This window comes from Ammospiza nelsoni, chromosome 6, assembly GCF_027579445.1.
Source record: "Ammospiza nelsoni isolate bAmmNel1 chromosome 6, bAmmNel1.pri, whole genome shotgun sequence".
In the NCBI taxonomy this organism is placed as follows: domain Eukaryota; kingdom Metazoa; phylum Chordata; class Aves; order Passeriformes; family Passerellidae; genus Ammospiza; species Ammospiza nelsoni.
In genome coordinates, this window is record NC_080638.1 from 77854 (window position 1) to 90738 (window position 12885).

Below are 12885 nucleotides of genomic sequence, written 5' to 3' on the forward strand. Positions count from 1 at the left end.
AAGTTATTTTGAAGGAATTTTTTAAACAATAAAATATTGATACCACAAAAATAAAGCAAAAAGCTAACTACTGGCTAAGAAAAAATTAACTTTTGACAGCAACAACATTCCAACCACACAGGCTTTTTCCCGATGTCATACCTTATAACTACCTCTCTTGGGAATTCTCATCATGTATCCCAAAAGGAATAAATACCTCAGAGCGTCCTAAAGCAAAAAGTAGCACACATGAGCTCCTCACACTCCCGGGAGGCCTGCACAGCGTGCACTGAGTCTGCAACAAATTCTGCTCAGTGAGAGTCTGCAAACAAAGGTTCAATTGATGAATTGAACTGATTGTAAAGGGAGGTTTTCTAAGCACAGAAGCACAACAAAGAACAAGCAAAAACAATTCTTAAAAAAAACCTGCAAGTTTTATTTAGCATATATGCGACTGATTTCCACCCTGTGGCTTCTCACTTTGATTCGCGTCTGTAGGTTCAGGAAGATGACAATGCACACTCTGCCCTCCCTGAGCCCCCCACAGCAGCTGAGCGCTGCTCCGTGCGCTCAGATCGTCAGGAACTGGATTGCCCGCATGGACTGGAACTGCTCTGCTGCAGATTCAGGAGAGAGAGGCTGGCTGAGGCGTCGTCCCAATTCCATTTCTGTGTGACGAGAAGCGGTTTGTTCCCAACGGGTGCAACAATCCCCAGCTCGCTTCCGTGGTGAGTACCGATGGCACACAAATGGCAGCCTGAGGAAATCGTGTTCTGGGCTCTAAGTGGTCGGGACAGGGTCTGATTTTTTGTTTTGCATCTGTATGATGATTAGTACGACAGGGCCCTGATCGATGACATGGCAGCACAGAATTAAAAACTCCTCAATAGGATTACATCGACTTCTAGGAAAAGACAAAAGCCTAGGACCCTTCTGAAATCTATTTTTAATGCGAAGCACACGGATTGTCACTATGCTGTGCCTTCCAGCTTTTCAAAGCAGCTTACCTCTGAAGACCAGAAAACATTGATTTCTACAGAAACAATGGGCAACCCCCAGGCTAATCTCAGCGCTACTGTTTAATAGGGGATCTGCCAGCGTGCCAGTCCAGCTTCAAGTGTGCTTTATTTCAGTCTAACATCCCCTCAAAATTCTTCTCACATCTCCCAACCCTGACATCTTATTTTTCCCTAAAGCTTCTCATCATTAGCAATTTCCAAGTAACATGGTATTTTTACAACATTCAAAAATGTCATGCTGGACTGTGCTAGAGAGTAATTTGCAAATATAAGCTTAGCAAAGTTTGAATTGACTTGTCCAGAGAAAAAACCTACAAGTGAACACCTACACCTGCCTACAAAGAGCTAACAAGCCCCTGGCAGCTGCCAGCATCAAAGCACAGCGGATGTTTCTAATACAGGGTAAGGATAACAATATCACCTTTTGTTCTCTCCAGCTTGTTTTCCCTGCAGTCATATTTTGCTTCTTATGATTTTTTTAGTCTCTGCATCTTCTTGGACAGCACCGAGCCCGACGACAAGGATACGAGAGTCTTTCCCTGCCGTAGGGAGAGAACCAGGAAAACAGTTAAAATAAGAACAGGGTAGTTTGAAATTCATACTTCCAATGAGAAGCAGCGCCTAACAAACAGAACAAAAGTAAACAAAGCATGGTACCTCCCTGGGGACAGAAGACTTACAAACTCTCCAGGATTTACAATTCTAGCGACCAACCCCTTCAGGACGGCAGCCAAGTGTCCCATGAGGTGGTGCTGCACCAAAGAACCATCTGAGAGGTTCCAAAGAGTGAAACGCACAATATTTTGCAAAGCCGTAAAATCTTGCAAAATAACAAAAATACAATAGATGTAAACTACAGGGTAAGAGTACAAGTGTTCACTTTAAGAGCTGGAACCATCCAGGTGAGCACCTGATAACTGGATCCTCACCAGAGTTTGAACCCTTCAGGACACAGAAGGGTTTTCCCCAGAAATTTCACAGACTGAGTTTTGATACAAGTATACTTGCCAGACCCTCAGAAACATCACCCATTCTCCAGGTGTCTGGAGAGAACTGCAAATGGCTCTCACGTAGTTTGAGCTAGCTCTGTAAGGTCTCAGGGTGAATTTCACCAGATGCAACCAAACTGGGCAACTCCCAGTGGGACAGAAGGAACCCAAAGCTTGGGTTCGCAGAGCTGCAGCAAATACTGAGGAAACAAACATAACAGCGTAAAAAATAATAAACCATCCTTTTTTTTTCTCTTGCTTTTGTTTTTTTCTTATTCAGATCAGCATAGCAATTAAAGCGAAGGTGAAAAACTCGCCATTACTGAACATTTCATCATCTGTAGGCTGAGCATCCTTAGCACAGAGGACTCCAAAGTTAAAATTCACCGATCCCTGGGAAATAAAACCAAATATTGTATGATAAACAATCAAACAGCAGACGTAAAAATTTGTTTCCTCTAAGGACTTTCGGGTACGTATGTACCTTTGCATACATCCAACACATTGGAACATACACTTTATACCATCTCCTAATAAGTAAAAATTTACCTTTAAACTTTGATAGTACAGCATAAAATTATGAACTTAAATTGGTGATCTGTTATTATTAAGTTGGCGCCTAAAGTTATTTCTGCTGTCAGGTTCAAAAAAACATTAATTTTTTTTACTGGAATGAGCAATTGATTTCAAAGTCATCACAAGCCCACCAAAACACAAAGCAGTATTCACTGGATGGGTCTGTGAGCTAGAAGTAGTTAGGCTTGTACTTCCCTCTTGCTATTCCAGAACCAATAAATCCTGTCAACAAAACCAGGATCTATAGCCCACTGCTGTGAAAGATTCTACGAGGATGATGGTTTGATTTGTGTTTAGAAGTTTTGATTTGAAATGGCCAGTTCAATGGATAAAGACAGTTTAGGTAGTATTACATTGCTATTATTATTATTTCTATTATTATTTTTACTATTACTACTGCTATTGTTATCATCTGCTACTGGAAGAAACAAACCAGTAGTACCTATACTTAATTACTTTTATTTCCAGGAAATAATAAAGAAAAAGAACCAAACCAAAAAAAGTCACTTCCTACCTTTTATATCAAGGGATGAAAAATTTCTCTTGGGCTCTTCTCCAATTTATCAAGACTCATAGCACTGAAAGGCAAACAAAACAGTGCTTTATAGAAGGGCAAGTGCACATTTCAAGGCTGAACCACCAACTGATTGCAGTGACAGCAGTTACAACATGAATCCTTCCTAGAGCCTCTGTTAAATGGAATGTTCTGTGGAACTGCCGTTTCTTTCCCAAAACACTAACTTCCAACACTTCCTAATAATATTTTGTATTTTAAAACAAAAGAAGTTAGTGAGACTCTGTGCGGAGGTCAGGTTTAAATTTATTTCCTTCTAAAGCACAGAGCTCTGTTCCATCACCCTTCACTTCGGCTCTACACTGAATCGTGGTGAGCATTTGAGGAGTGCTCAATAATCAATTCTATTTCTCTCTTTTTCTAGCTCTCTCTATTCCTAAATCATTCCAGACAAGTCAAATGAAAAATGAAAAAAACAAGTTCAGCATCAAAGTCACACTTTTTCCCGTTGTCTGGTCAAGAACAGGCTCTAAATCCACTTACTGCTGCCTTCAACGATTCAGACTTGCAAAAGCATTCTTACATATTTTACAGGTTTATCATAAAACCCACAGAACGCAAGCTCTGAATTACAGGAAAAGGTACACAGGCAAATATCTAAAGGGATCACTTATTAGTAAATACATACCTTGGTAGAGATCGCACTGAGAACCTTTCTGAGGGACTCTAAGGGACGCATGTTTTCTGAGCACCCTATAAACAAGAAAAGCTAGGATATAGTACAGGACATCCCCACTTTTTCTACATATTCAAATAGTATTTTTAATAAAAACAATTCAGTTAAAAAAGAAGGAAGAAAACCAAGCTAATTTTACTCAGCTGTATTTACTGCCGATTTAGAGAAAAATCCCGGGCAGCGTCGGCCGTTGCGGCACACGTCGCGCCGGCAGCAGGGCCTGCCGGGAGTTGGAGTCTCGGGCTGGTAGCCACTCATGTGCCGCGATAGCCGTTGCGTCACACGCCGCGCCGGCAGCAGGGCCTGCCGGGAGTTGGAGTCTCGGGCTGACAGCCACGGCTCCGTCCCCCGCCACCGGGAGCTGCAGTCCCTCCCGGGCATCAAACGGGTCCTTCGCCCCAGGGCGGGGAAGGACCTGAGGCAGGACCGCTCCTCCCGAATGCCCTCTCTTTTCCCCTCCAACTCTTTTTCTTTTTTTAACGCTGTTTTTCACCCCTTTCCCTTCCCTTCCCTTCTGCTCTCCTGCTTTCTTTCCTTTCCTTTCCTTTCCTTTTTTTCCCCTTCCCTTTCCCTTTCTTTTTCTTGTATTTGTAATCTTGGTTTTCCTTCCTAGCTTTAGAATCAAAAAGCAGCAGTAGTAACTTTCAGGCTACCTGGGAGTAAAAAAAACCCCAAAACTATAATGATTGAAAGAAAACTATTTATTCCCTGGGAGCCTGAAATTTTCTACTGCTGCACATGACACAGAGCTTTTTATTCCTTCTTATATACAGTTGATATTTTATACTCGCTTTATACACCGCCCCCTGCCGTCTGCACCGGCGCTCTGCAGGCAGAGTGCTGCGGCGTCGTTCGGTTCTGTTTAAATAAACTCGGCTAAATTAGGCTTGGTTCGGCTAAGGTGTAAAATCGTTTCGGTTCGGCTTTTCGTCTAAATTCGGCTTTTCCGGCTCTTCGGCTGAACTCGGCCCGGTTGGGCTAAAGTCGGTCATATTCGGCTCTTTGTCTAAATGCGGCCAATGTCGGCTACAGTCGGCTATCGGTTACACTCGGCTATCATCGGCTCTTCGTCTCAAGTCGGCTGTGTTCGGCTACACTCGGCTCTTCGTCTCAAGTCGGCTGTGTTCGGCCACACTCGGCTCTTCGGTGAAACTCGGCTATTTTCGGCCACACTCGGCTCTTCGGTGAAACTCGGCTGTTTTCGGCTACACTCGGCTCTTCGGGGAAACTCGGCTGTTTTCGCCCACACTCGGCTCTTCGGCTCTTCGGAACTATTCGGCCCGGCTCGGCTCCCTCAGGGCGGGAAAGCGGCTGTCAGAGGACCCCGGCACAGCGAGGCGTTTCCCCACATGCCTGTCACAAACCCGCCGAAATACGCCCGCCCGCGGCGCCGCTGAGACCACAGCATGTGTCGGGTACACTTGAAACGTCACAGAAAATACCACCGGGGCCGCGCCGGGGTCGGTATTCCATGCAGGCAGTCCAGTGACACCCACCCCGGTCCTCCACTTCCCCGCCCTTTTCGCCGCCCTGTTGAGAAGGTCAACCAAAAGTCCGCGACATCCGCGACGCGCCACTCCCAAGGTGGCGGCCTCTCGGCGCAGGGCTGCAGTACCGCGCTCTGTCCACAAGGCGGCAGCACTGCCGCCCGCCCCAGCCGGGGGCGCAGCGCGCCTCGGGGCTGCGGGCAGGCAAGGTGGCAAAAAAGAACAGGGGCGACCCCCGCCGAAAACTGCTCTGAAATAAATGCCAAAAACCTGCCTCTTACCCCACCAGAATCAAACAAGGCCCCTTGCTTTAAAGCCATGTTTAAATAAATTTTTTATTTCCATTTTTCGTATTTATATTCACATGCATAGCTATAGTGGACATTGATGTAGCATGTAATTTATATAACATTATTCTATTTCTATTATTTATATTTACTTATATTTTGTGCTTTTATAAATATCTTTCCACATTGATTGCATATTCCTATGTCTAAAATTACATTTCTATCATGCTTTCACTATTTAAAATACAAATCCCATCCTAACTAAATAAATACAAAAAAGCTCTATTCTTTTAAACTACATTGAAATATTTTTATATTTATAGCGCTCATGACTATATTCACATTTATATTTGCAGTTTATACTTAAGTATTATATTAATCATTATGTATAACATGTATCCTATTCAAATAAGAGATAAATTATTTTCCTAATTATGTACCATATCTACTGGTACAACTTATTTTTTCTTACATTTTTAATTTTTATATTAACCTTCAGCTATTTATGATCTATTTCTATTCTTAGATTTCTACCTTTATATTATTTGTATTTATAATGTTTATACTAAAACACCTGCTTTTGCCAAATAAAAAAAAAAATCCCCTTTATTTTAAACTACTTAAAAAAACCTAGAGTATATCAATCTGGTATAACATATAACAAATGATAGATATGATAGATGTAAAATTGATATAAATATTGTAGTGTATTATAGGAAATAAATAAAAATCAATATGATCCATAACACAAGTAATACTGTATAAATGTTATATTTATGTTATTTTATATTTCAAATAATTTAACATTTCTTTATATATTTGCATATACTTGACAAACATTTCTATATTTATACTTGGGTTGCGATTTTTTTCTGGGTGTTTTCTGGGTTTTTTCTTGCCCATCTTCAGACTTTTTTCTGGTTTTCTTCTTGCCCATCTCAGAGGTTTTTTTTTGGGTTTTTTTCTGGGTTTTTTTCTTGCCCATCTTGGGTGATTTTCTGGGGTTTTTCTACGTTTTTTTCTTGCCCATCTGGGATTATTTTCTGGGGTTTTTTTCTCGTTGCTTTCTTGCCCATCCTGGGCTTTTTCTGGGTTTTTTTCTTGTCCATCATGTGGTTTTTTTCTGGTTTTTTCCTGCTCATCTTCGTCTGGTTTTCTGGGTTTTAAGCCAAAATCGGTACATATCATGTCAGTTCATGCAATACAACCCGGCTGGGGATTTCTTATTCTAAATTTAACAAGGAGTTGCAAAACCTGGAAAGCAAAAGTCACACACACAAGGTTAAATCCAGTCAGCATGCACTCACACACGCAGAAACGAGCAGACACAGACAGACACAGCCACGTGCTCTCACACACGCTCACACAATCTTTCCACTTAAATGCTCACTGCGGCCCTTACTCGAGATGCTGAAGAACGTGCTGTGACACATCTTCTGGCTGCCGCTCCTTGAGGTAAAATGGCAGATCCTGGGGAAATCAGCAGCCTCGGGGACCTGTGAGACGACAGGAAGGGTCAACGAGTGGCTATCTGACAGCTAGGACTTGTCTCCTCTCTGGACTGATAAATTTTCTACCCAAAATCCAATAGAAGACAGATGTATAGGTACATAGAACATAAGCCACCATAGGCAGATACAATACAAGCCAGGACTTGCAAAAATTCTCTGGAAGATGAATTCTTGCGCCCTATTCCCTTTCAGAAGAAGGAACCTACACAACTACTGCAGTCATCTGAGGAGGTGCATCTGAAAAAAAAGTTAGGACAACAGTCAGACGGTTCAATGATAACTGAAGAGCTCCAGATATCCTGTGTCCATCTACAAATCCCATCTAGAGTCCAACTACACCCCACACTGCACATTACAAATCCCCGGGCCCTCTCCTATTGCACCAGGCTATGCGGCAGGGCAGAGCAGCTCGGGCACAAATGTGTGCTGACAGCCGTGACACAGGATGGACAGGACAGGACAGACAACGGGGACACAACACAGACAGAAAATTCTAGGCAAGGAAAATGGCTGCAAGGACTGAGAGAATGCAAAAGGAGATGACCGAGTTCAAACTGATGGTGAGCTGATGAGGCTCAGAGAACCCCGAAGGAAGAAGATGATAACTGAATGATTTCTTCTAAGAACTGCAAAGATGGATGCCTAGGAATCCTACGGTCAGAATCCTCTACCTAACCTCATATTACGCCAAGTCCTAATCCACCAAAATGGATCCAGGTGGGGGCATAGCTGTCCATACAGCCCAGACCAAGACCTGACAAGACATCAGATGCGATGCTTCCAAAGACAGAAGAGAGTCTGACGCCTGTCTGAGCTCCCCAGTCAAAAGTTCTGTGGCCTGGGTGCCAGGCCAGGGAATGCAGAGATCACAGATGCTAACAATGATGCCAAGATTAATGACAGGCACCCCTAAGGTAAAAGACATGGGATACACAAACAACACACAATTCACAACAGACAAGTGACACGAGACACACCGGGACTGCTCTGCCCTGCTGCACACCTCAGCACTGTGATCAAAAGTGAGACTTGGCTTCTATGGGGCCTAAGGGGCCACTTCATTAACACCCCCCCACCTCCAAACTGGACTCAAAACCCCCTCCCTGTAATCCCCAAACCAGCACCGTGCTTTCAGCCCCTCTGTGGGTCACGGCCCTCTACTTATCTCTCATACAGCTGGGGATGCTGGTCCCTGTCAGGTGCAAAGAAAGGCCACCTCATCAGATGGGAAGGTCCTGCTGGCACCGGGCTGGTGTCTCTCAGACAGCTAGATTAAAGAGAACCAAACATCAGTGCCTGATCTTGGCACCGCATCGGCCAAAACCCCACCACTCTGCTACTCACCGCGCTCCTAAGAAGGCCCGACACCTCCTGACCCTGACCCTCTGCCACACGTGGAATGCGTCTGCACCTGAAAGAAAGTTAGAACACATGTCAAACATCACCAGGATAACTCACAAGCTGCAAACACCATATGTCAATCTAGGAACAACATCTAGAGCCCAAGTACAGCCCACATTACAAATTTCAACTCCCCAAGGCTCGTCCTATTGCAGCAGGCCATGCGGCAGGGCAGAACAGCTCCGGCAAAAAATGTGCGCACACACCCGTGACACAGAAAGTGACAAACAGGGGGGACATGAAACACGACACATCATGCTTGTGGTGAGGGCCTCGAGGGGAAAAGGCAAAAGGGACCCCAAAGACACACCAGGGAGCACGGCACACCGGACAACAGGACACAGATCGGAGCTGTTCTGCACTGCCCGCCTGAAAGCTGCCATCAAAAGTAGAGCCTCTCCCTTTAGCTGTCCTAAGAGGCCCTTGGAGAAGATTGCTTTCCCCTCTGCTCATTTTTGAATCTGTCCCAAGAACTCCCAATCTGCTACTCCGCCATCTCCAGACCGTGGCCCCCGACTTATCTTTTGGATGATCGGTGAGGGGAATCCACGCTGCACCTGAAATGAGTCTGCCTTGGAGGGCTCTGTGATGGCCTGTGAGCCTCTCGGTCAGCTGCAATAAAGAAAACCAAAACCAAAGTATGAGTCCAGAGTTATGTGGGCCAAATCCCTGCAAGTCAGCTACTTGCCCTCTCCTGAGTGTGCCTGGCTCCTTCAGGCTCCAGCTTCATCCTGATTCCAAGGCTGTGGCCTTCATTAGCAGTGGCACCTGGGTTACAGAAAGACAAAGTTAAATGGCATTCCTCTGAGTGCAGTGGATCACCTTGTATGCTGTAAGCCATGGGAATGCCTCTGCTAGGCTTCTGAACAGCCTTGTGTGGGGGGGCCCTCAAATAAACACCCTTTCTCACCCTGCTGCTTGCAAACCCGCTCCCAAGAAATCCTAAACTGGATACCTGATCACCCTCCCTCTCCCAGGCACCATCCTCAACTCACCTGAAGCCTCAATCTCAAACATCATCCTTGACACTGGGCAGATCCCTCTTGTGACACGACGAATCTGCTGAAAAATTGTTGTGCTTGAGAGCTGAGCAATAACAGCCAATTCTCTCCACTGCTCACGTTGACTGCTGGCATCCAGATTGACTTCCTGAAAAGAAAGACAAAGAACAGAGCTGTAACACACTCACCATACACACTTCTGCTGCAGAGACAAATGGGGCCTCACCGGCTCGGGGCAATCCCCTCGCCCGGGATGGGGCCCTCTGGCACACATTTAATCCATCTGAATCTGAAAAAAAAGTTAGGACAAGAGTCACACTGTGGCAGGATAACTGATGAGCTCCAGATGCCCTGTGCCCATCCACAGATCCCATCTAGTGTCCAACTACACCCCACATTACACATTCCAAGTCTCCAAGACTTCTCCTATCGCACCAGGCTGTGCAGCACGGCAGAGCAGCCCCATCCCAAATGTGTGCTGACACCCGTGACACAGGACAGACAGGACAGACAACAACAGGGGACACAACAGGAAAAGAAATCTCTTGGCAAGGAAAATGGCTGCAAGGACTGAGAGAATGCAAAAGGAGATGAGTGAGCTGAGACCGATGGTGAGCTGATGAGGCTCAGAAAACCCTGGGGGACGAAGATGATAACTGAATGATTAATTCCAAGAACAGCAAAGACGGATGCCTAGGAATCCTACAGTCAAAATCCTCTACCTAACCTCGTAATATTACAAGTCCTAATCCACCATAATGGATCCAGGTGGGGCACAGCTGTCCATACAGCTCAGAACAAGACCTGAAAAGACATCTGACTGGATGCTTCCAAAGAGAGAAGAGAGTCTGATGCCTGTCTGAGCTCGCGAGTCAAAAGCTCTGTGTCCCGGGTGCCAGACCAGGGAATGCAGAGATTACAGACGCTAACAATGATGCCAGGGGTACTGACAGGGCCCTCAAAGGCCTAAGGTAGAAGACAGGAGATACACAAACAACACACAATGCACAACAGACAAGTGACACGATGCACACGGGGACTGCTCTGCCCTGCACACCTCAGCACTGTGATCAAAAGTGAGACTTGGCTTTCATGGGGCCTAACGAGCCGTTTAATGAACGCCCCCCTCTCCAAACTGGACTCAAAAACCCCTCCCAGGAATTCCCAAACAAGCACCATGCCTTCATCCCCACTGTGGGTCGCAGCCCTCTACTTATCTCTCAGACATCTGGGGATGCCAGTCTGTGTCAGGTGCAAAGAAAGGCCACCTCGTCAGCTGGGAAGGTCCTGCTGGCACCGGGCTGGTGTCTCTCAGACAGCTAGATTAAAGAGAACCAAACATCAGGGCCTGATCTTGGCACCGCATTGGCCAAAACCCCACCACTCTGCTACTCACCGCGCTCCTAAGAAGGCCCGGCACCTCCTAACCCTGACCCTCTGCCACACGTGGAATGCATCTGCACCTGAAAGACAGTTAGAACATATGTCAAACACCACCAGGGTTACTCACAAGCTGCAAACACCTTATGTCAATCTAGGAATAGCATCTAGAGCCCAAGTACAGCCAACATTACAAATTCCCCCTCCCTATGGTTCGTCTTATTGCAGCAGGCCATGCGGCAGGGAAGAACAGCTCTGGCACAAATCTGTGCACACACCCGTGACACAGAAAGTGACAAACAGGGGGACATGAAACACGACACATCATGCTTGTGGTGAGGGTCTCGAGGGGAGAAGGCAAAAGGGACCCCAAAGACACACTAGGGAACACAGCACACCGGACAACAGGATACAGACCGGAGCTGTTCTGCACTGCCCGCCTGAAAGCTGCCATCAAAAGTAGAGCCTCTCCCTTTAGCTGTCCTAAAAGGCCTTTGGAGAAGATTGCTTTCCTCTCTGCTCATTTTTGAATCTGTCCCAAAAACTCCCAACCTGCTACTCCACCATCTCCAGGCTGTGGCCCCCGACTTATCTTTTGGATGATCGGTGAGGGGAATCCACGCTGCACCTGAAATGAGTCTGCCTTGGAGGGCTCTGTGATGGCCTGTGAGCCTCTCGGTCAGCTGCAATCAAGAAAACCAAAATCAAAGAGTGAGTCCAGAGTTATGTGGGCCAAATCCCTGCAAGTCAGCTACTTGCCCTCTCCTGAGTGTGCCTGGCTCCTTCAGGCTCCAGCTTCATCCTGATTCCAAGGCTGTGGCCTTTATTAGCAGTGGCACCTGGGTTACAGAAAGACAAAGTTAAGTGGCTCTGAGTGCAGTGGATCACCTTGTATGCTGTAAGCCATGGGAATGCCTCTGCTAGGCTTCTGAGACACCTTGGGAGGGGCTCTCAAATAAACAAATAAAGACCCTTTCTCACCCTGCTGCCTGCAAACCCCCTCTCAAGAACTCCTAACTGGATGCCTGCTCACCCTCCCTCTCCCAGTAACCATCCTCAACTCACCTGAAGCCTCAATCTCAAACATCATCCTTGACACTGGGCAGATCCCTCTTGTGACACGACGAATCTGCTGCGAAATTGTTGTGCTTGAGAGCTGAGCAATAACAACCAATTCTCTCCACTGCTCACGTTGACTGCTGGCATCCAGATTTACTTCCTAAAAGAAAGACAAAGAACAGCAGTGTAACAGAGTCAGTTGAGAGGTGTAACAGAGTCTGCTGCAGAGGCAAATGGGGCCTCACCTACTCAGGAGAATCCCCACACCTGGCATGGGGCCCTCTGGCACACATTTAATCCATCTGAACCTGAAAAAAAAGTTAGGACAAGAGTCACACTGTGGCAGGATAACTGATGAGCTCCAGATATGATGGGCCCATCTACAAATCCCATCTAGAGTCCAACTACACCCCACATTACAAACTCCAAGTCCCTGGGACTTCTCCTATCGCACCAGGCTGTGCAGCAGGGCAGAGCAGCTCCGGCACAAATGTGTGCTGAGAGCCATGACACAGGATAGGACAGACAACGGGGACACAACAGGAACAGAAATCTCTTGGCAAGGAAAACGGCTACAAGGACTGAGAGAATGCAAAAGGAGATGAGTGAGCTGAGACCGATGGTGAGCTGATGAGGCTCAGAGAACTCTGAAGGAAGAAGATGATGACTGAATGATTAATTCCAAGAACAGCAAAGACGGATGCCTAGGAATCCTACAGTCAAAATCCTCTACCTAACCTCGTAATATTACAAGTCCTAATCCACCATAATGGATCCAGGTGGGGCACAGCTGTCCATACAGCTCAGAACAAGACCTGAAAAGACATCTGACTGGATGCTTCCAAAGAGAGAAGAGAGTCTGATGCCTGTCTGAGCTCGCGAGTCAAAAGCTCTGTGTCCCGGGTGCCAGACCAGGGAATGCAGAGATTACAGACGCTAACAATGA

The 12885-nt window shown here is 46.1% G+C and overlaps 2 long non-coding RNA genes across 2 annotated transcripts; both read right to left on the reverse strand.

Annotated features, from left to right (window-relative positions):
- Positions 1-391: 391 nt before the first annotated feature.
- LOC132075015 (uncharacterized) lies at positions 392-2272 on the reverse strand. Its single transcript, XR_009418695.1, has 2 exons — positions 1420-2272; positions 392-825 (listed from the first exon to the last, which is right to left on the reverse strand). It is a non-coding gene; the product is annotated as an uncharacterized LOC132075015 (long non-coding RNA).
- A 32-nt stretch (positions 2273-2304) lies between these two features.
- LOC132075016 (uncharacterized) lies at positions 2305-4012 on the reverse strand. Its single transcript, XR_009418696.1, has 3 exons — positions 3766-4012; positions 3078-3141; positions 2305-2380 (listed from the first exon to the last, which is right to left on the reverse strand). It is a non-coding gene; the product is annotated as an uncharacterized LOC132075016 (long non-coding RNA).
- Positions 4013-12885: the final 8873 nt, after the last annotated feature.